The sequence below is a fragment of the Natrix helvetica genome, assembly GCF_964273705.1.
Source record: "Natrix helvetica genome assembly, chromosome: 1".
Classification (NCBI taxonomy): domain Eukaryota; kingdom Metazoa; phylum Chordata; class Lepidosauria; order Squamata; family Natricidae; genus Natrix; species Natrix helvetica.
This window is the reverse complement of record NC_138548.1, coordinates 22489729-22509139: the sequence shown is the minus strand read 5'-3', so window position 1 is coordinate 22509139 and position 19411 is coordinate 22489729. Positions and strand designations below refer to the sequence as shown.

The window sequence follows — 19411 nt, the reverse complement described above, 5'->3', positions numbered from 1 at the left end:
GCGGGCAGGCGGAGGAGCGCCCGCCCGCTTGGGCCGGCCCTCGCTCCGCCTGGCCTCAAATAAAAACACCCGTGCCGGAGAGACGCGTCGCCACTTGGCGACAAGCGCCCTAGCTGGACGCGCCGAAGCGGCGCCCGGACACCAATGACGCCGGTGGGGGAGGGGGAGAGAAGGAGGAGGAGGGTGATGATGGCAACTAACCGGCCGGCTCCTACTTTCCTCTTTCGTCTCTGCCAGGCCGCTTCAGGGAAACTTTGCCTGGGGCAGCGCCTCACGTCCGCCTGGGAAGAGGCAGGGCGAAGCATTCCTGCGCGCTTGCCGGCTCCGCTTTGAGGCTGCTTCGAAGGAGACCGCCGCTTGACGTTTGGGGCTCCAGAACGGGAACTCGCGACGGGAAAGCGCGCCTGCTTAGTCGGGAGGGTTGGACGGGGTGGGGGAAACAATCTCTGTTGGGACGCTGCTGCTGGCGAGTCAGGCCCCCCAACGCTGCTTTGGCCTGGAATCGTTTCCCCTTCTTCTTCAGCCGAGGGACGGAATCAGCTTGCTGCCCCCCACGAGCTCGTGGGAACAGCTTTCCCAAAGCCGCCCGGCATTTTCCGGGGGCGGGGCGGGCAGGCAGGTGGAAGCGCACAGCTGCACGTCGAAGTTTCCGCAGGCGAAAGTGCGGTGAAGACGGTGAAGCCGCCGGCGGCAGCTTCCTTTTGGGGTCGCCTGTCGGGGTCGGCCGGCAATTTACCGGTTGTTTCTTCAACTAGGGATAGAGAAAGGTAGCAGCTTTATATGCAAAGGGCGGGGAGGGGAGAGAAACGACACAATAGCACTCTTTTGACTGTGCCTTTGTTGGTTTTGCAGTTCTGCGTGCCTGAAAGGAGATGGGAGTTCTAGTTTGATGGACAGGAGACCCCAGCAAGGAGGTGAAGATCCTGGGGTCTCAACTGAAAAATCCATTCATGCACAGTTCCAGTGGCGGCCTAGCTACTCTCCTCCAGCTGCATATGAGGATATAACAAAGCATTACCTATCCTGAAGAGTAATACTGCTCTCTGCTTAACTTGTGAAATTCTCCTGATAGAAGATTGGATTCCTGTGGGAAGGGATTCTTGTGGTCCTTTTCCAGCTTGAGATGTTTTGAAGGCTCTTTAATCACTATAAAAGCACCAAGGTCACTTTGCCAGTTGCATTCCTCATTATAGCTGTAACAAAAACGGAAGAAGCAAACAGAATGAAGAGGGGGGAGAAGAATCAACAAGGCAGGATTGTGAGCTTCTCTTGGGGCCAGTTTGTGGATTAAGCCACCTGGTTTGAAGTGGCTGCCAGTTTCTCTGCAAGAAATTAAAACGATCCTCTTCTTAGCAAGAGAAGCTGGCAGCTTTTCTTCTGATAGTCTGCCCCTCTTCCACAAGGTCAAATCTTTTTGTGCTGATGGCTGTGAAACATTTAGGAGCTGGAGATTGATTAGAGGGCACCAGCGTGAACTATAAATCCCCGCACACCGGCTGGACAGGCCATCATTGCGATTGAATCAATAGCTTCTTATTCAACATTTGGGGTAATTTTTGTGCTGGCTTTGCTAATGCAGATGATAGTCTAGTTGGCACGGCTGGTCATGTGAGTAATCTCTGGGAAGTAGAGTTGATCCAAACTGAATAAGAGTCAGCCTGATGTCTCTGCAAAAAAGCAAACACGAGTTTTGGCTGCCTCAGTAGAATTACAATTCTACCTTGCTCTGCAATGGTCAGAAAGAAGCCTATAAATATTACACTGTCAGATTCAGACAATCAGGTCACTGAGGACAATCAGAGAACTGGAAACACAGGCCTGTGCCAGGAGTAAGCTAAGTAAATCCCCGGTTCCTTTTATTAGACTTTCCACGTTAACAACAAATTTTGAAAATTGACAGCAATATATAACACAGTAATATAAACTCTAACATTGGCTTAATGTCGTTTTAAAACAAAGGTAAAGGTTTCCCTCGTGCATATATGCTCGTGATTTCCAACTCTAGGGAGCAGTGCTCATCTCTGTTTCAAAGCCGAAGAGCCAGCACTGTGCGAAGACGTCTACGTGGTCATGTGGCTGGCATGACTAAATGCTGAAGGCGCACAGAACGCTGTTACCTTCTTACCAAAGTTGGTTCCTATTTTTCTACTTACATTTTTACATGCTTTTGAACTGCTAGGTTGGCAGAACTGGGTCAAGTAACCGGAGCTCACTCCGTTACACAGCACTAGGGATTCGAACCACTGAACTTCCAACCTTTCTGATCAACAAACTCAGCATCTTAACCACTGAGCACAATAATATAACCTTGGCTTAATGTCATTTAAAATACAGAGGGGGGGAAACCTAATTCAAGAGAAAAGAAACAAAAATTCCTGATCTTTCATAAAGAATGTCATGTCCAATCTACTATGGTCTCTGCCTTGTCTCTCCAAAAGATTACACATAGGGATCAGACATCAAAATGTTAAAAGAAGTAGAAGAGATCTTTGAGATCGCCTAGTCCAATTCTTTTTCTCAGGACAGAATTCATAATGGCTTCTCCGGTAAATGACCATCCTTTGTTGTTTGAAGCTTTATAGCGAGAAGAACATGTGAAGTCATTGCACTGGAGGACAACTCAAACAGTCCTCATGTCCAGCTTTTAGTTTTAATCCACTGTTTCTTCACTTTGGTGCAATAAAGAATTAAATCTATTCCTCCTTCTGTGTTGAAGTCTTAAGAACCACGACCATTATCTCCTATCTGTCTATGGGGATTCTCAGTCATCCAGGTCATGGTTGTCCCAAAGGTGCTTTTTCAAGAGACAACTAGACTTTCTGGTTTTTCTTTGAAGACATTTCGTTCTCATCCAAGAAGCTTCCTCAGCTCTGACTACATCCAGTCAGAGCTGAAGAAGCTTTTTGGATGAGAAGTGAAACCTCTTCAAAGAAAACCAGAAAGTCCAGTTGCCTCTTGAAAAAGCGCCTTTGGGACATATCTCCCATCGGTTCTCCCTTCAATAGGTTATACATAGCTGACTCTTTAGTTGGTCCTCCTGAGGCTTGGTCTCCAGACTCTCTCCCATCTTAGTGGCTCTTCTTTGAATTTGCTGTAATTTGTCTGTGTACATTTTTAACATTGTTTGTCAGAAATGGACAATATTTCTAATTGATTCTGACAAGGGCAGAGTAAAGTGGAATAATTAGCATTCCTATGATCTGGAGTCTAATGCTTTTGTTAGTGCACACCAATAATATATGTGTATGTGTGAATAGAATAGAATAGAATAGAATAACAGAGTTGAAAGGGACTTTGGAGGTCTTCTAGTCCAATCTCCTGCTTAGGCAGGAAACCCTACACCACTTCAGACATGGTTATCCAACATCTTCTTAAAAACCTCCAGTGTTGAGCATTCACAACTTCTGAGCCAAGCTGTTCCACTGATTAATTGTCCTCGGTGTTAGGAAATTTCTCCTTAGTTCTAGGTTGCTTCTCTCCTTGATTAATTTTGGCCTATTGCTGCTTGTCCTACCCTCAGGTGCTTTAGAGAATAGCTTGACTTCCTCTTCTTTGGGGCAGCCCCTGATATATATGTATCTACTCTGCCTTTAGATCTTACAAATTCACACTGTCCTTTTCTGAAATTTCAATTTCCTTTTGTGTATGGTTTGTTGGTAACTCTGCCTTCAGTATCTCCTTTCATAGGATTTTCCATCCTTCAGGAATGTTTTTCTGCTTCAGGATTTGAAACTAATGGAGCCAAGTCTACTCTACCCTCTGTTTGAATTCTTCAGGATCTACTCTTCTCAATTGCTCCTCCTCTGGATATTACACCTGTGAGGATAATGTTGGGTGAGTTTTTATTGGTATTTGCTTTTTGGGGTTTGATGATTTCTGGAACACCACCCAGAGGCATGCTCTATGAGTTGGACAGCCAAATGAAACCTCTAAATTAATATAAATAAATAGTCGCCATCACTTTCCCCCGAGGTGCCAGTCACCCTCATTTCTTCAGTCAATTCCTCTTCATGATTAGGTCCAGGCTAGCAGATCCCCTAGTCCTCTCTTCCACCTTCCTACAAATGAAGTTGTCAGTAAGAACAGACAAGATTTATTTGCACTCTGTCTCAAGATTTCTAGCTGATATCAAGGTAATTGAAATTCCCCATTATCACTATTGTATGTCTCTTTCAAGTTCTGGTCATGTGAGTCAAGAAAACCTCATCTGTGTCTTTTGCCCGCCTGTGCAATAAACTCCCACAGTGGTATCACTTTTGTATCTCTTTTTATTCTTACCTAAATACTTTTGATAGGTTTACGGAGTTCTAAGGAGACATTAATAGAAGTGTGTGTGTGTGTGTGTGTGTGTGTGAGAGAGAGAGAGAGAGAGAGAGAGAGAGAGAGAGAGAGAGAGAGAGAAAGAATATGAATCAGCATGACGCCGAAGACACCAGCCTGAGGATGACGACTGGGACCTTGTCGAAACATTGCAAAGATACTCTCAATCTTACACAGGAAAAGACCCGAATACACCAAAACCTGCATACCTGTACCTGTGATTGTCTTGACAACATTTCAGCAAGGTCTCACTCGCCATCTTCAGGCTGGGTTTTGGGCTTAAAGCATGGTCAGAGCTGCCGTCTTTCTATAAATCTTGGTGGGGCCTGTAGAGTGCTAGCTTTGTTTCAGTAAGTGGAATGATTGGTTGTGTGGTTCTATCATGATTAGTAGATTGGTGCTGGCTGTGTGTACATTGTTGTTTCGTGTTGTAAAGACCTGGATGGTGGGTGGGGCTCATTTGTTGATTAGGACTGGTTTCCAGATGTCCGGTAGGTGGGAGGTATCATCACGTTTATTCATGTTGTGGGGGTGATTCTCTATTTCTATAGCTTCCATAATTATTCTCTTGTTGAAGTGTTCAGTTTTGGTGATTAACCTGGTTCCTTCAAACTTTATTTCATGTCCTAAGGTGCTGGAAAAGGGAGGAAGTTTTTTTTTTCTTTTTTTCTTACTGCATTCTTGTGTTCTGCGATGCATGCATTTATTCTCCTGTTGTAAGGGAGGAGGATGATGCCATTGTCCTGTTCTGTGTCTCCATGGTGAATTGTATTTTGGGATGTAGGCTGTTGACCATGGAATTCATCATGGAAATAGAAACAAACAACTTCCCTTTCTGGATGTCCTAATCTACAAAAAACCCAATGGCTCCCTAGGACACACCATCTACCGGAAAAAAACACACACCCCATCACCACCCTGCACAGATCAACTCTGTAGCCAAGACCCTCATCTCCAGAACCAAACACCTAGCTGACAAAGACCACCTGAAAACTGAATTACACACACTCACAAACATATTAATCTCCAACAGATTCTAAAGAAAAACAATTATCAACCTAATCCAAAGGGAGACTCCCTCCAAAAACCGAGACATAGAACAGGACAATGGCATCGCACTCCTCCCTTACATCAAAGGCACCACAGAAAAAATCAGCAAAATTCTCCATAAACATAATATCAAAACAGTTTTCAACACTAACCAAAAAATAGCCAACATCTTAAGAAAACCCAAAGACAAAATCCAGCTAGGAAACCAAGGAGTCTACGAAATACCATGCAAAATCTGCCCTGCAACATACATAGGACAAACGAACAGGAGAATAAATGCACGCATCGCAGAACACAAGAATGCAGTAAGAAAAAAGAAAAAACTTCCTCGCTTTTCCAGCACCTTAAAACTACAGGACATGAAATTGATTTTGAAGGAACCAAATTAATCTCCAAAACTGAACACTTCAACAAGAGAATAATTATGGAAGCTATCGAAATAGAGAAACACCCCCACAACATGAATAAACGTGACGATACCTCCCACCTACCAGACATCTGGAAACCGGCCCTGGTAAACAAACGAGCCCCACCCACCACCCGGACCGTTACAACACGAAACAACAATGTACACACAGCCAGCACCAATCAGCACCAATCTACCAATCATGATACAACCACACAACCAATAATTCCACTTACTGAAACAAAGCCAGCACTCCACACACACACACACCAAGATTTATAGAAAGGCGGCAGCTCCAAGCTTGCTTTAAGGCCAAAACCCAGCCTGAAGATGGCGAGTGAGACCTCGCTGAAACATTGCCAAGACAATCTCAATCTTACACAGGAAAAGACCTGAATACAATACCTACCTCCGTGAAAATCTACGAATATATGTGTGTGTGTGTGTGTGTGTGTGTGTGTGTGTACGTATCTATATGAAAAGATGAGAAAGGGGGGAAATATGACCTATATTGTAGTGTTCATCAATCTTGACAACTTCAAAATGTGTGGACTTCAACTCCCAAAATTCTGCCTGGGAAGAATTGAACTACACTGATGTAGTGTATTGAGTTTCCTGAACTGAGCTGAGCAATAAATCAGTGGTCTCCTAATGCTCCACACTTGGCAGAAGACTCTTAGACAGGGCCCACATAAATTGCAGATAAGACTGAAGCCACATACACAAGAGTTGATCGTCAAACAGAATGCCAATGTATCAGGGACTTTTATTCACAAGCAAAATTGTGTAACAGCCAGATGTTGGACAAATATGGTGCAGCAAATGGCCTGTTTGAACTGAGCCATCACCTAAATTCATTTCATTTTGACTTCCTCTGATATCGTGAGAATCATATTGCTCTGCTGTGAATGTAGTCGTCTTCTACTTTATAGGATCTTTGTAAGGGCTGAAGCTCTTTGAACAGTGTATTAGGATTGTGCAGAGATCTGGATTCAAATTACAAAATGCATTCCTGAGTTTGCATTGGCAGAGACATTGTTAGAAAGAGATGAAACCTAACATAGCTTTTGCTGAGACTGTGCATCAATGCAGAGGACAATTGCTTGAGCTCAGGAAAAGTTGCAGCTGCTTTAAGGAGTTCCTAAAGGCTGCTGCATGCACTCTCTGGATCACATTTTCTCCTTTGAATCTGGTTCTCTACAAAGCCTGTAGTTTAGAAAAATCACTAGCTACTCTATGAAATGTCTGGGAAATTAGCCTTCCATTTCTTTTTATTAATTAAATATAAATTTAATGCATTTATTAAATTTATATGTTGACCATCTATTTATGGCCGTAACTGTTGATGGCTTAGGTTACCTTTCAGAAGTAGTCTGATCTTCAGTCATCAGGGAACATGTGAAAATAACCAGCATCACACAGAGCCAGGTTAGGATGGTAGACTAGGATGGTGGATTACTAGATTGGACACTCTCAGCCATACAACTTCACTGATTTCAAAGTAGTTTATCTTTAGTCCAACATACTTCACAGAGTAATTGTATAGGAAAAAATGGAAAAGAGAGTATTATCCTAACCTCAGCAAGCCAAAACAAGAGATAAATATAATAGTGAATGAAAAAACAAGAAAGACAGAAAAAGAAAGAAAGAAGAAAGAAAGAAAAAATGAAAGAGTTTTTCAAAGAAAAAACAAGGTCCAGTTGCCTCCTGAAAAAGCACTTTTGGGTCAACTATGACCTGGATGACTGAGAATCTCTACTGACTTTTAGCTATACAATTTGGGATGAGCTCCCTTTGAATGGTGTGGGAATAGGAATGGATTTTCAGAGGAAAAAATTACAGACTATAGGAACCAGGAGCACCACTCAGGTAACCCTGAGGACATAGATAAACCTCCAAGTGCATCAACGACCCTCTAAAAGGATGCAAATGACCAGCTGCCTGCAAGGAGTATAAATCCTCGCATTCCCCACCACCCAGTCAGAGCTGAAGAAGCTTCTTGGATGAGAAGCGAAATGTCTTCAAAAAAAAAAAACACACAAGAAAGTCCAGTCACCTCCTGAAAAAAAGCACCTTTGGGACAACCATGACCTGGATGACTGAGAATCTCTACAGATTTTATAATAGTGAATGAAAAACCGTTGTTTGCAAGGTCACAGAAATGAAATGGGGTGGAGGGATTGAGCAGGCAGGATTTCTCTTTTACCTGAATGTCCCAAATGCTGTGAGCCTCTGGAGAGGCAAAAACAGTGAATAGTATTCACTTAGATGGGTAATTAAAATCCAGATGAGGTGGTTTACAATTGCACATTGAAAGCTAATATGAACTAATTGAAGAAGCACTTTCTTTTTCGAGCAGACAAAAATCTCTCCTTGCTTACATGAGATCATAATCCATGGCTTGCAGTCGAAAACAATGGAAAGCTGCCAGTCTAGGGGATTTTTGAACCAAGTCATTGGAAAAGCAGAAATGTGCACAAATGCTAGCAATTCCAGTTTTGTGAAAAGGGAAAGAAACATGTACTTAGGAATGGACCAAAGACAGCAGGTTGAGACATTCAGTTACAGGCCAGTTAAGCAAGACTTGAGTGCTTAACATTTATCTATGCTCAGCTGTTAACTAGAAAGGGCTTATACTGATTGACTGGTAGTTCCTTGCAAGCATTGTAGACTGGCAGACAGATAAACCTAAACGTGCTTATAATAACATTCAAATAGACCTGAAAAAGTTAAGCCAGTCCAGATCAATCCTATATGTGTTTTCAACTTGATTAAGAAAGGTTGGCAAATAGAAAAGCTGGTTGTCTGAAAATGACCTGTGCAGTGATAGGAAAGTAATCTTCTTCCTGTCTTTGATTTGTTAGCAGAGTTGTCAACCGTCCCATTTGGCACTTTCAACAGAAGAAACTCCCAGCTCTTTAGATTGACCAAGAGTGCAGCTTTATTGAAAGATCCATCTAGGCACAGCAGAAGCAAAGCCAGTTCTGAGGTTTTCCTGTGGAAAGCCACATCAGGAAACTCCCTTTTTCCCCTCTGGGCCACCCACAGCTCATAGTTCACCAACTGAGTTCAGTTCTTTTGCTTTGGGAAAAACTGTCTGCGCTAGTCGAACATTCTCCATAACTTGACCTTGGTAGATAACATTTGTCGGGCAACAGAAGGTTCTCTTGCATTCCATAGTCTTCCCCCCCTTAGAAATTCACCACCCTCCTCCTGTCACTTTGGCAAAACTGCGAGTGAAAGCAGCTATGGAGTCGAGTCAGGTTTGACAAGCGTATTCTCAAGCAAATCAATCTGTAGAAACCATTGTGCATTACAACTCTGGACTCCCACTAGCTTCTTTGTGGGCAAATGTAGACCCAACATATTTGGAAGACATCAGCTAGGATAGGGTGGTGTATGTACTCTTAAATTCTATGCCACAAAGAAGACTTGTTAATTTGTGAGTACAAGTAGTCCTTGATTTACAACAGTTCATTTATTGACCATTCGAAGTTAAAACGGCACTGAAAAAAAAAGTGACATGACCATTTTTCACACTTATGACCCTTGCAGCATACCCATTTGTGACAGTTGCAGTGTCCCAAGGGCATGGGATCACCTTTTGTGACCTTCTGATAAGCAAAGTCAATGGGGAAGTCAGATTAACAACCGTGTTACTAACTTAACGACTGCTGTGGTTCACTTTACAACTGTGGCAACAAAAGTCATAAAATGGATAAAAATTCACTTAACAACTGTCTCACTTAGCAAAGAAATTTTGGACTCAATTGTGATAATAAGTTAAGGACTACCTGTACAGGATAGAGCTATGCTTTATAATATGCTAGTGGCTGGGGAATGAATCTCCCATGGGAATTTTTATACTCTTCCCTACCTAGCAGTTAAGTAATACCCAAATCCATTACTAATTTGGAAAATCTCTTAATTAAAGAGCCCAATTTCAGCACAAGCTCTGGTGAATACCAGTAACCCCTTTACTGGGACTTACCTGACTCCATTGTTACTTCCTCAAACCCCCATAGCTTCATCCTTAAACTGTCTACTGTAGACCTCACCCCATTCCTAAGAGGTCTTTAAGGGGCACGAATAAGCACACCAGCATGCCTACCATCTCTGTGCTACTGTCCCCATTTATTTGTACACATTTCATGTGCTCATGTCCACGTTTATACTTACACCTGTTGTCTCATACATGTTTGACAAACTAAATAAAGAAGAATAGAATAGAATAGAATAGAATAGAATAGAATAGAATAGAATAGAATAGAATAGAATAGAATAGAATTCATCATTGGCCAAGTGTGATTGGCCACACAAGGAATTTGCATATGCTCTCAGTGTACATAAAAAGACATGATACATTCATCAAGAATCATAAGGTATAAAATAAATAAATATTATTGTAAGTGAACAATTATTGTAAGTGAAATTGACTAAGTGGATTTAACTCAGACTATTTGGGAACAGGGAGCGTAGGTAGACCTTGACTTATAATCATTCATTTAGTGACTGGTCTAAATTACAATGGCACAAAAAAAATGACTTATGAACCAGTCCTTGCAGTTATGATCATTATAGCATCCCCACAGTCATGTGATAAACATTTGTTATTTGTGTTCGGTAACCGGCATATATTTACAATGGTTGCAGAGTCCCAGGATCACATGCTCCCCATTTGTCTTCTTTTTTATTTGTTTGTAATGTAAAATACAAAAAGTACAAAAATAAATAGGAAAAATAAGGGAGGGGAAGGGGAAGGGAAGTGTACAGAAAAAAAAGGAAAAAGAAAGAAAAGGCATTGACTTCTGACACTCTTTGGTTAATAAGATAGTAATATCCAACCTCAACATTTTACTTCTGCATAGTAGTATATATTAGCCATTTCTATAACAACAAACCTATCTAATCAGTAAACCCCAAAATCAAAGTTTCATTTTTTTCCACCTCAAGCACAAAGTCCAGAAGAGGTTTCCAAGTAGAAACAAATGTTTTATGTTTACATAAACATATGTTACATAAACATATGTTTATGTTTTGTTCTTTTTATCAAAGCTGTCGATTTTACCATCTCTGCTAACTCCAACTTTGCAGCTATTTGTCCATTGTGGGGATTGAAGTGTCCTTCAATTTTTGTGCATAAAGTAATTTTGCTGTTGTCAACTTACATAACATCAAAGTTCCAAACTTTTTTTTTCCAAGTCTTTTTCCATTAAACCAGGGGTGTCCAAACTTGAGAACTTTAAGACTTGTGGACTTCAATTCCCAGAATTCCCTAGCCAGCATGGCTGGCTGGGGAATTCTGGGAGTTGAAGTCCACAAGTCTTAAAGTTCTCAAGTTTGGACACCCCTGCATTAAACCCAAAAGAAAAGTTTCTGGTTTTCTCTTTATATTCATTTTAAGAATCTTCTGTATTAGAATATGAATCCTATGATCAACATTTGTGAACTTCTCATTCGGCTTCTGATAAGCAAAGTTGATGGGGGAAGATTTGTTTAACAACTGCAGTGATTCGCTGAACAACCATGGCAAAAAGGTTGCAAAATCAGGTTGCGACTCACTTAGCAATTGCCTTGCTTAGCAACAGAAATTCTGGTCCCATTTGTGATTGTAAGTCGAGAGTTATCTTTATATTTTCCCCTGGCTCTGAAATAGCATGTCGGTATCAACCTAGTTAGTATTTCCAATTGCATCAGTCCCGAAAAAGACTAAGCAACATGGGCCAATAGCTCCTCTTGTCCTGTCTCACACAGTAGCTTATAAAATATAGATTGTACCTCCCAAGGAACTGTTATTTAAAGCACCGTTCTTAACAATTCTACAGAAAGGTAATGGCCATCAAAATTATAGCTACTGATCCCCCCATTTTCTATGACTGTGATGGCGAACCTATGGCAAGCAGAGCCCTCGCTGTGGGCACGCGTGCCATCACCAGCTGGTCTTCACGGGCGCTAAAGCAGCATTTGGCATTTTGATGGGGTGCAATAATGCTTTAAGAGCACAGGATGATTTGGGGCAGAATTGTAGTAACAGTGACTTTTAAAGTGCGATTCGTTAGAGAAAGTTTAACATTGCTTTGAAATGGAATAGAGCACTTTTGAGAAGCCTTTTAAGCTGGTGAGAAAGGATGATGGGTTGTGATACCCCCACTGCAGGGGTGAAATTCAGCAGGTTCTGACAGGTTCTGGAGAACCGGTAGCAGAAATTTTGAGTAGTTTGGAGAACTGGCAAATGCCACCTCTGGATGCCCCCAGAGTGGGGAGGGAATGAAGATTTTGCAGCAGCCTTCTCCTGGAGTGGGGTGGAAATTAAGATTTTACAGTATCCTTCCCCTGGATTGGGGAGGGAATGGAGATTTTGCAGTATCCTTCCCCTGCCACGCCCACCAAGCGACACCCACAGAACCAGTGGTAAAAAAAATGAATTTCAACACAGCCCCAGTGTGATCAGGGAAAGGACTGAAAGAACCCTCTTATATCTGCATATGAAAGCAAATGATGCTTTGTGCTTCACATTGTGTGAAATGTATACATATTGTATTATGCATATTGTACAATATCAAATTATAACGTTATGGTTCAGGATGAGCATGTTGTGTAAACTAGACCGGAATATAGCACCTTATGTATGCTTATCTAAAATAAAGTAAGGTTCCATCTTTGTCATTCTTCAGAAATTATTTTTAGAAGAAGCATTTATGGCTTAGCATGAAATGTGAACACGGCTTATTATAGCTTGTTCAATAAGCTGTATTAAACAGTGCAGGGTGCAACGTTTTAAAGCCAAGCTTATACAGACATTTCAAATTGCATAGAGAAAGATGAGGAAAAATACTGCAGATTTCATGGTAATTGTAAGACAAGAAACTGTTTTCTAATGAACCAGAATCACGCAAGCCCAATGTTGTTTAACTCTGTTGTTGTTTTATTGGGTTTGTGTTACATTAGGCTCAACGTCATGATTAACAAACCATACTGCCTAGGTTTGAATTACAGATTATGAGTTGAAAATGATCTTGCAGATCACCTATGCTCCCTGCCCGGTGCACAAATCCACCATGGCAGCCTCCCTAACAAGATAACTATCCTCTTTCCATTTAAGAACCTCCAGCAAAGAGCATTCCAGCCTTTTCTTAGGCAGTTTGTTCCAGCTCATACCAAAATCTACTTTCTGATAATTGAATGTATTCTGCAGAAAAAGTGAGCCCCTGCCTCTGCTTATAATGGTCCCCATCCCCCTCGAAACAAGACAGGAAAAACCAAGCAGAGCAAGAGGGCTTAGCAGTTTGCGTCTATTGTTATGTATCTCGCTAGAACTGCAGCTTTTAATTTAAGTTCTCCAACATGTAAGCTGGGGGAGCTGTTGCATTAGAGAAAAGGACGCTGAGAAGGTGCCACTTTTCCTTTTTCATGCAAGACCTATCATCCATATTTTTCCCCCTGAGACTTTTGCATCATCTGGTGTGGGTGAGGTCCTTTTCTGTTCCGAATCTCCTGGAACTAAACCATCAGAAGGGGCAGATTCAGACACACTCTAAGTAAACTTCGTGTCCTGGACAAAGTGATGAAGTGTGAAACTCATCCCTGATATATTTGCATCAGCCTGTGGGAAAGGGCCGACCTTGTAGTGCAGCATTGCAATGTGTTGTGATGTAAAAATAATCAAAGCTGCGAACTTTTCTCCAAATTCTTGTTGGAAGAAATGTTCTTCTGGGTTCAGTTCCAAGTGGGGAAAAAGATACTGGATTCATGGAAGTTGCTTGGAAAGAAGGTGTAATGGTGAAAAGGACCTCATGGCTTGAAGTCCTGGGCAAAAAGGCACATGGAATGGAGAAAGGGAGAGAGAGAATTTGGGCTTTGAATTTGAGCTTGTATTCTGATTGGTTCTCAGACTCCCATGGAGCCAAGCAGGGGCAACTCTGTAGGTTGTCCTGTCCCAAGCTTGGTTGACTCTTGCTGGGTGATGATGTAATGAAAGGGCTTTGGGAAATTCCTACTATGGCTTTGTCTGAAGGAGGTAGATCTTTGTTATGTAGAATAGACTGGCTCTGGCCTTAATGGCCCATTGACAAAGGTGGGGGGGATGAGTTTCTGACTCTCTTTTAGGGGGAATATTCTACCCTTTTAATATTTCCTGAAATATTTCATTTTCCTAGGAGAGGGGTGGCTGCTAACTTCCTACACTCTCTCCTCTCCCCCTCCCAGTTTTTTCTTGCCTCTCCTTCTCTCCCCCCCCCCACCTGTCCTGGTGCAACTTCTTTCCCTATCCTGCTCACACTCTTCCAAAAATCCAGGCGAGGGGAACTTACCCTATCGCTGGGAAGAGAATATTCTAAAGGGTGGGGATGACAGCAGAGAGGTTTCTCTTCCTGGACCCCACCAATCAAAATTCTTTAGTTAACAGCCTGTAGCAGTGGTGGGTTTCAGCAAGTACACCCTGGTAAGGGCATAACAGTGGCAGCTGGGAGCAGCAGCCACCGTACCGGAACAGTGTTTTGGTGGGCCCACCTGCCTGCGTTCCTTACCTGCTTTTAAGCCAGCTGGGCCATTTGCGCATGCACGCACAGTGTACGGAGCCTGCGCGACCTCTGCAGAGCAGCTGGAACGTTGCAGGGTGGTGGGTGTGCACGTGTGCGCAGCGCGCGTGCCCAAGGTGGCCGTCCGGCCCCGTTGCAACATACCAGTTGTGACAGAATCTGGACCCCACCACTGGTCTGTAGCATACCTTCTCTGCCTAACCAGACTGCACACACTGATGTAATGGGGAAAAGACAATTCCACAGGTACCCTAGCCCCATGTCCTATAGGGCTTTAAAGGTTATGCCCATCACCTTGAATTGGATGCAGAAGCAAACTGGGCACACCATGCACATTGTGCATCAGATATTTTTCATGCACTTCTTTTGGGCACTTATTAATTTCCTAAGAATGGTTTGTGGACTAAACCCCAATACCTGGGTTCACATATTATAGCTAACCAAAATCAATCACACAATATCATGGTTTTGCATAATGTGTGAACTCAGCCTCCTTGTAAGACAGTGAGACCAAGCAACAAAAACTGAACCCAGGAAAATATAGTAAAGAAAATGTACATTTGATTATTCATGTAATAACTGTGGCTAGAATTGTATTTACACAAGATTTAAAAAAAAATCCCTAAAGATGAAAACGTGATTAAGAAAATATTAGATTGTGCAGAAACGAGTAGATTAACACTAGCAATTAAAGGAAAGGAAGAATCTCATTATTATAACATATGGGGGCTATTTTATCATTGGTTAAGAAAATGAATATGGATAAAAAGTATCAAATTAAATAATTTAGGAAGAGAAATGTTAAAACAGGAGATACGTATGTTAAGTTGCAATGCTAAAATAAGAATAGATGTATATAAAGAATTCGGTGGTAAGCTATAACTATTAAGACTCAAAAAAATTGTATTCAGATGACACACTGATTAATGAATGATGAAATGTTTGTTTTAAAAGGAAAAAAAAAACAAATCCAAAAGGCTCAACCATCATCCTAACCAAACATCTAGGAGAACAGCCAAGTCTTAAGCAGTTTAAGTCAGAAGGCTGTGAATCTCTAAAATTATAGTTGGGTGTGTAGGATGGAATTGGGGAAAAAAGAGGAAAAGAAAATAGGAGGTCCTTCAAACGAATCCTTTCATTGATTATATGCCATCAACTTGGTGTTAGCCCCCTTTTTAAAAAAAAAATCTGCTTTCAGGTCAGTGTTGACTCCTGGTGATTGCTTGGAAAACTTTCTGCAGTTCTCTTGGCAAGATTACCTTATTCCTAGGACTGAGAGAGAGTGACGGGCCCAAAGTTACCAGCAAGCTTCACGCCTAAAGAGGGACCAGAACTCACAGTCTGCCTGTTTCTACTCTGATGCCTTAACCATTACACTAAACGGGCTCTTTTAGAATCACAAATATATACTTTCTCCAAAATTACCTGTCCATAGTCTGATCTTTCAGATTTCCATCAGTAAACCCACGATTGCACTAAGTGAGTCCATTCACCTTGCTGCTAGTTGTTCTCTTCTTCTATTTCCTTCTACTTTCTTAGCTTTATGGACTTCTCAAGAGAACTAGATCTTTACATAATACACAGGGATGGGATTGAAAATTTTTAGCAACCAGTTCTCTGCCTGGTTGCTGGGTGGGGGTGATCTACTCACCTTCCTGCACCATGGCAGGGGGTGTTTTCGCCCTCCCCAGGCTCCGGAGGCTTTTCTTGAGCCTCTGGGAGGGAAAAAATGAACTCCCAAAGCTCCGGAAACCCTCCTGTCCCATTTCTGGCCTTCCGGTACTTCCGGTAGGCCTGTTTTTCACCCTCCCAGAGTCTCCATGCAGGCCCTGCACTTATCTGGCATTGAAAACAGACCACGTGGAGACTCCTGGAAGGGGTGGGATGGGTAGGTGGGGTCAGCCAGTTCTTTCAACTGCTAGTTTGGCGAACCAGATTAAAATTAACATCCGGTTGGCCCGAACTGGTCCGAACCGGCTGAATCCCACCCCGATAATGTCCAAAATATGGACATAAGCCTGCTCATTTGTATCCTGACTGAGAACTTTGGATTGATATATTTAAAATCAATTTGTTTGTTTGCTTGCCTATCCATGATATACTCATTACTCCAGAGAATAGCAGGGATAGCCAAAAAAGCAAACACATTGACGGACCCAGAATTCTAACTTGAAGTACAAATGACCAGGCATAAATTTTAGTTCAGAAACATCTGAATTCTTTCTATCTAAGTCCAATCTTTGCTTCCATAAAGTGTCAGAGGGCCAACCGTTGCCTCCACAATTCTGATATTTTGTAGAGGTAGACTTGTCACAGCATCTGTACACACTATTAACCTTAATTGCCATCTCTTAATTGCCAAGATCTGAACGAAGCAGCTATAGGAGGGGTGAGCCGGTTAAAGTTTCTCAGAGCAGAGCAGACACAATTAAATGGCAAACCTAGAACCTAGGTTTGAATCCTTGATACTATTCTGATTGTGACCTTGGCGTTTGCTTTTAACATCTTTTTAAACATCTTTTAAATATCTGCTTTTTAACATCGTTTTAACATCTGCTTTGCCGGTTCCTACACCATCTTGAAACTCTCCTGAATGAAACCCGGGGAGGCGACTAGCCCATTAACTCACCCTTTTCATCTTGGGTCAGGAAAACCTTCTCGACAAACAAATGATTTTACATCTATTTCTTCAGCACCAGTTACCAACTAACTGTACCCCATGATTCCATTTCTATGTACACGAAGCCGGAATTACTGCGGCTGCGGGAATCCCCTTTCTCGCAGGTCTGGCCTTCAGCCCTTTCGAGGGCCCACCTTGAGGATGGGTTTATTAACCCTGAGAGGTGGAGGAAGCGCAAATTAAGGGGTTTTTTAGTAAAATATTTTTTAAGAATTTGTAGGGATCCTGGGGTTGGGGGGTGGGAGGAGGGGGGGGAACAGGTCAGGAGGGATGGTAGAGCCAGGCATCTAGGTGTGGTCGAAGGAGGAGGGAGCGGAGTGGGGGAGGAGAAGGAAGATAGCATTCCTGTGCAGGGCACTTTAATACCAACGGTCGTAGGGAGGGGCAGGTGCGAGGACAGTTTAAGAGCACGTAGTCAGTTGGGAGACCGGGGTTTTTGGTCATTCCCGGTCGTTTGTACCAACCCCTGCATACTAGGTGGTCAGGATCTACAGACCCAAGGCCTGAGACTGCTGTTATGCAATGCGAGGTCCGTTGTCAATAAGGCCCCCCTCATCCACGATCTAATTTTGGAGGGGGACCCGGACCTCGCCGGAATAACCGAGACCTGGTTGGGCCACGAGGGAGGTCTACCCCTTGTGGAAATGTGCCCTCCAGGTTATCGAGCATTTCACCAGCCTCGGGCCCAGGGAAGGGGCGGTGGGGTAGCAGTGATTATCCGGGAAGACTTAGAGCCGAGAGAGTTCACTGTGCCGCAGACATCCGGGTGTGAGTCCCTCGTCGTGAGATGGGGCCCAGGGAGGCAGTTGGGCCTGCTGATAGTATACCTGGCTCCTCGCTATACTTCAGCGGCCCTGCCCGAACTCCTTGAGCTGATCTCATCGGTGGCGGTTGAGACCCCCAAACTTTTAGTGATGGGGGATTTTAATCTGCCGTCGATGGGAGAAGCGTCTGAGGGGGTTCGGGAGTTCATGGCTTCCATGACAGCCATGGACCTGACCCAGTTAATTCAGGGCCCTACTCATGAGGGAGGCCACACCCTGGACCTTGTTTTTGTCTCTGGCCAGTGGACGAGTGATCTGGGAATAGGGGATCTAGACACTATTCCCCTGTCATGGTCGGATCACTCACTTCTTCGGCTGGACTTCCCTGGTGCTACCCCCCGCCGCGAGGAGGCGGAACTGGAAGGTATTAGATGGTTCCGCCCCAAGCGCCTGATGGAACCGGATAGGTTCCAGACGGAACTTGGGCCACCTCCTGTGGACCTGACCCGCCCCCGAGTAGAGGACCTGGTAGTCGCATGGAATAGTGCGGCTACCGGGGCCCTAGACCGGGTGGCGCCTTTGCGGCCTCTCCTGCGGCGAAGAACCACCCTGGCACCTTGGTTTACCGAGGAGCTAAGGGTGATGAAACGCCACAAGAGACGCCTAGAGAGTCGTTGGAGATCCTCCCGTTCCGAATTTGACCGAGCACAGGCACGAGCCTATTTGAAGACGTACCTTGTGGCACTAAGAGCGGCCAAACGTCAACATTGCGCCGCTCTTATTGCGTCTGCAGATAACCGCCCTGCCGCCCTGTTTCGGGTGACCCGTTCCCTCTTGTTTGAGAGATCACGGGAAGCCCCTCTACAGGGCAGAGCAGAGGAGTTTGGGAATTATCTACAGGACAAAGTCGCTCAAATCCGGATGGGATGGACCCCTTTCAGGGGTCCAGTAGAGACGCCCGTTGCGAGTCTTGAGGGACCGCTTTGGGAGGAGTTTGACTCGGTTGCCATCGAGGATTTGGACAGGTTGCGTGGACGTCTGCGACCCACCACATGTTTATTGGACCCGTGTCCCTCCTGGCTTGTACTGGCATCCTGGGAGGTTACGCGCGACTGGCTCCTGGGCCTGGTGAACGCCTCGTTGGGTGAGGGGTCTCTACCGGCCGCCTTGAAAGAGGCGGTGGTGAGGCCCCTGCTCAAGAAGCCTTCCCTGGACCCAACGGACCTAGTCAATTATCGTCCAGTCTCCAACCTTCCTTTTTTAGCGAAGGTTGTAGAGAGTGTGGTAGCACAGCAGTTCCCACGTCACCTGGAGGAAAATGATTATCTAGACCCGCGCCAGTCCGGCTTCCGACCCGGGCACAGCACGGAGACGGCCTTGGTCGCATTGGTCGATGATCTCTGGAGGGCCAGAGATAGGGGTTGTTCCTCTATCCTGGTCCTATTAGATCTCTCGGCGGCGTTCGATACCATCGACCATGGTATCCTGTTGCGCCGGCTAGAGGGGCTGGGAGTCAGAGGCACCGTTTTACGGTGGTTTGGCTCCTACCTCTCTGGTCGGACGCAACGTGTGTTGACAGGGGAGCAGAGTTCGACCCGGAGGCCACTCACATGTGGAGTGCCACAGGGATCGGTGCTCTCGCCCCTCCTGTTCA

General features: G+C 44.0%; 2 long non-coding RNA genes across 2 annotated transcripts in view; one reads left to right on the top strand and one right to left on the bottom strand.

Moving 5' to 3' along the window:
- Window positions 1-19411, bottom strand: part of LOC309383025 — a 904876-nt gene that overhangs the window by 265712 nt on the left and 619753 nt on the right. The gene's annotated exons all lie outside the window — the stretch shown is intronic.
- LOC309384699 overlaps window positions 116-19411 on the top strand; it is a 29771-nt gene continuing 10475 nt past the window's right edge. Inside the window, exons 1-2 of the long non-coding RNA XR_014174104.1 lie at window positions 116-767; window positions 853-3834. This is a non-coding gene — a long non-coding RNA (uncharacterized lncRNA). The remainder of the gene's footprint in view (window positions 768-852; window positions 3835-19411) is intronic.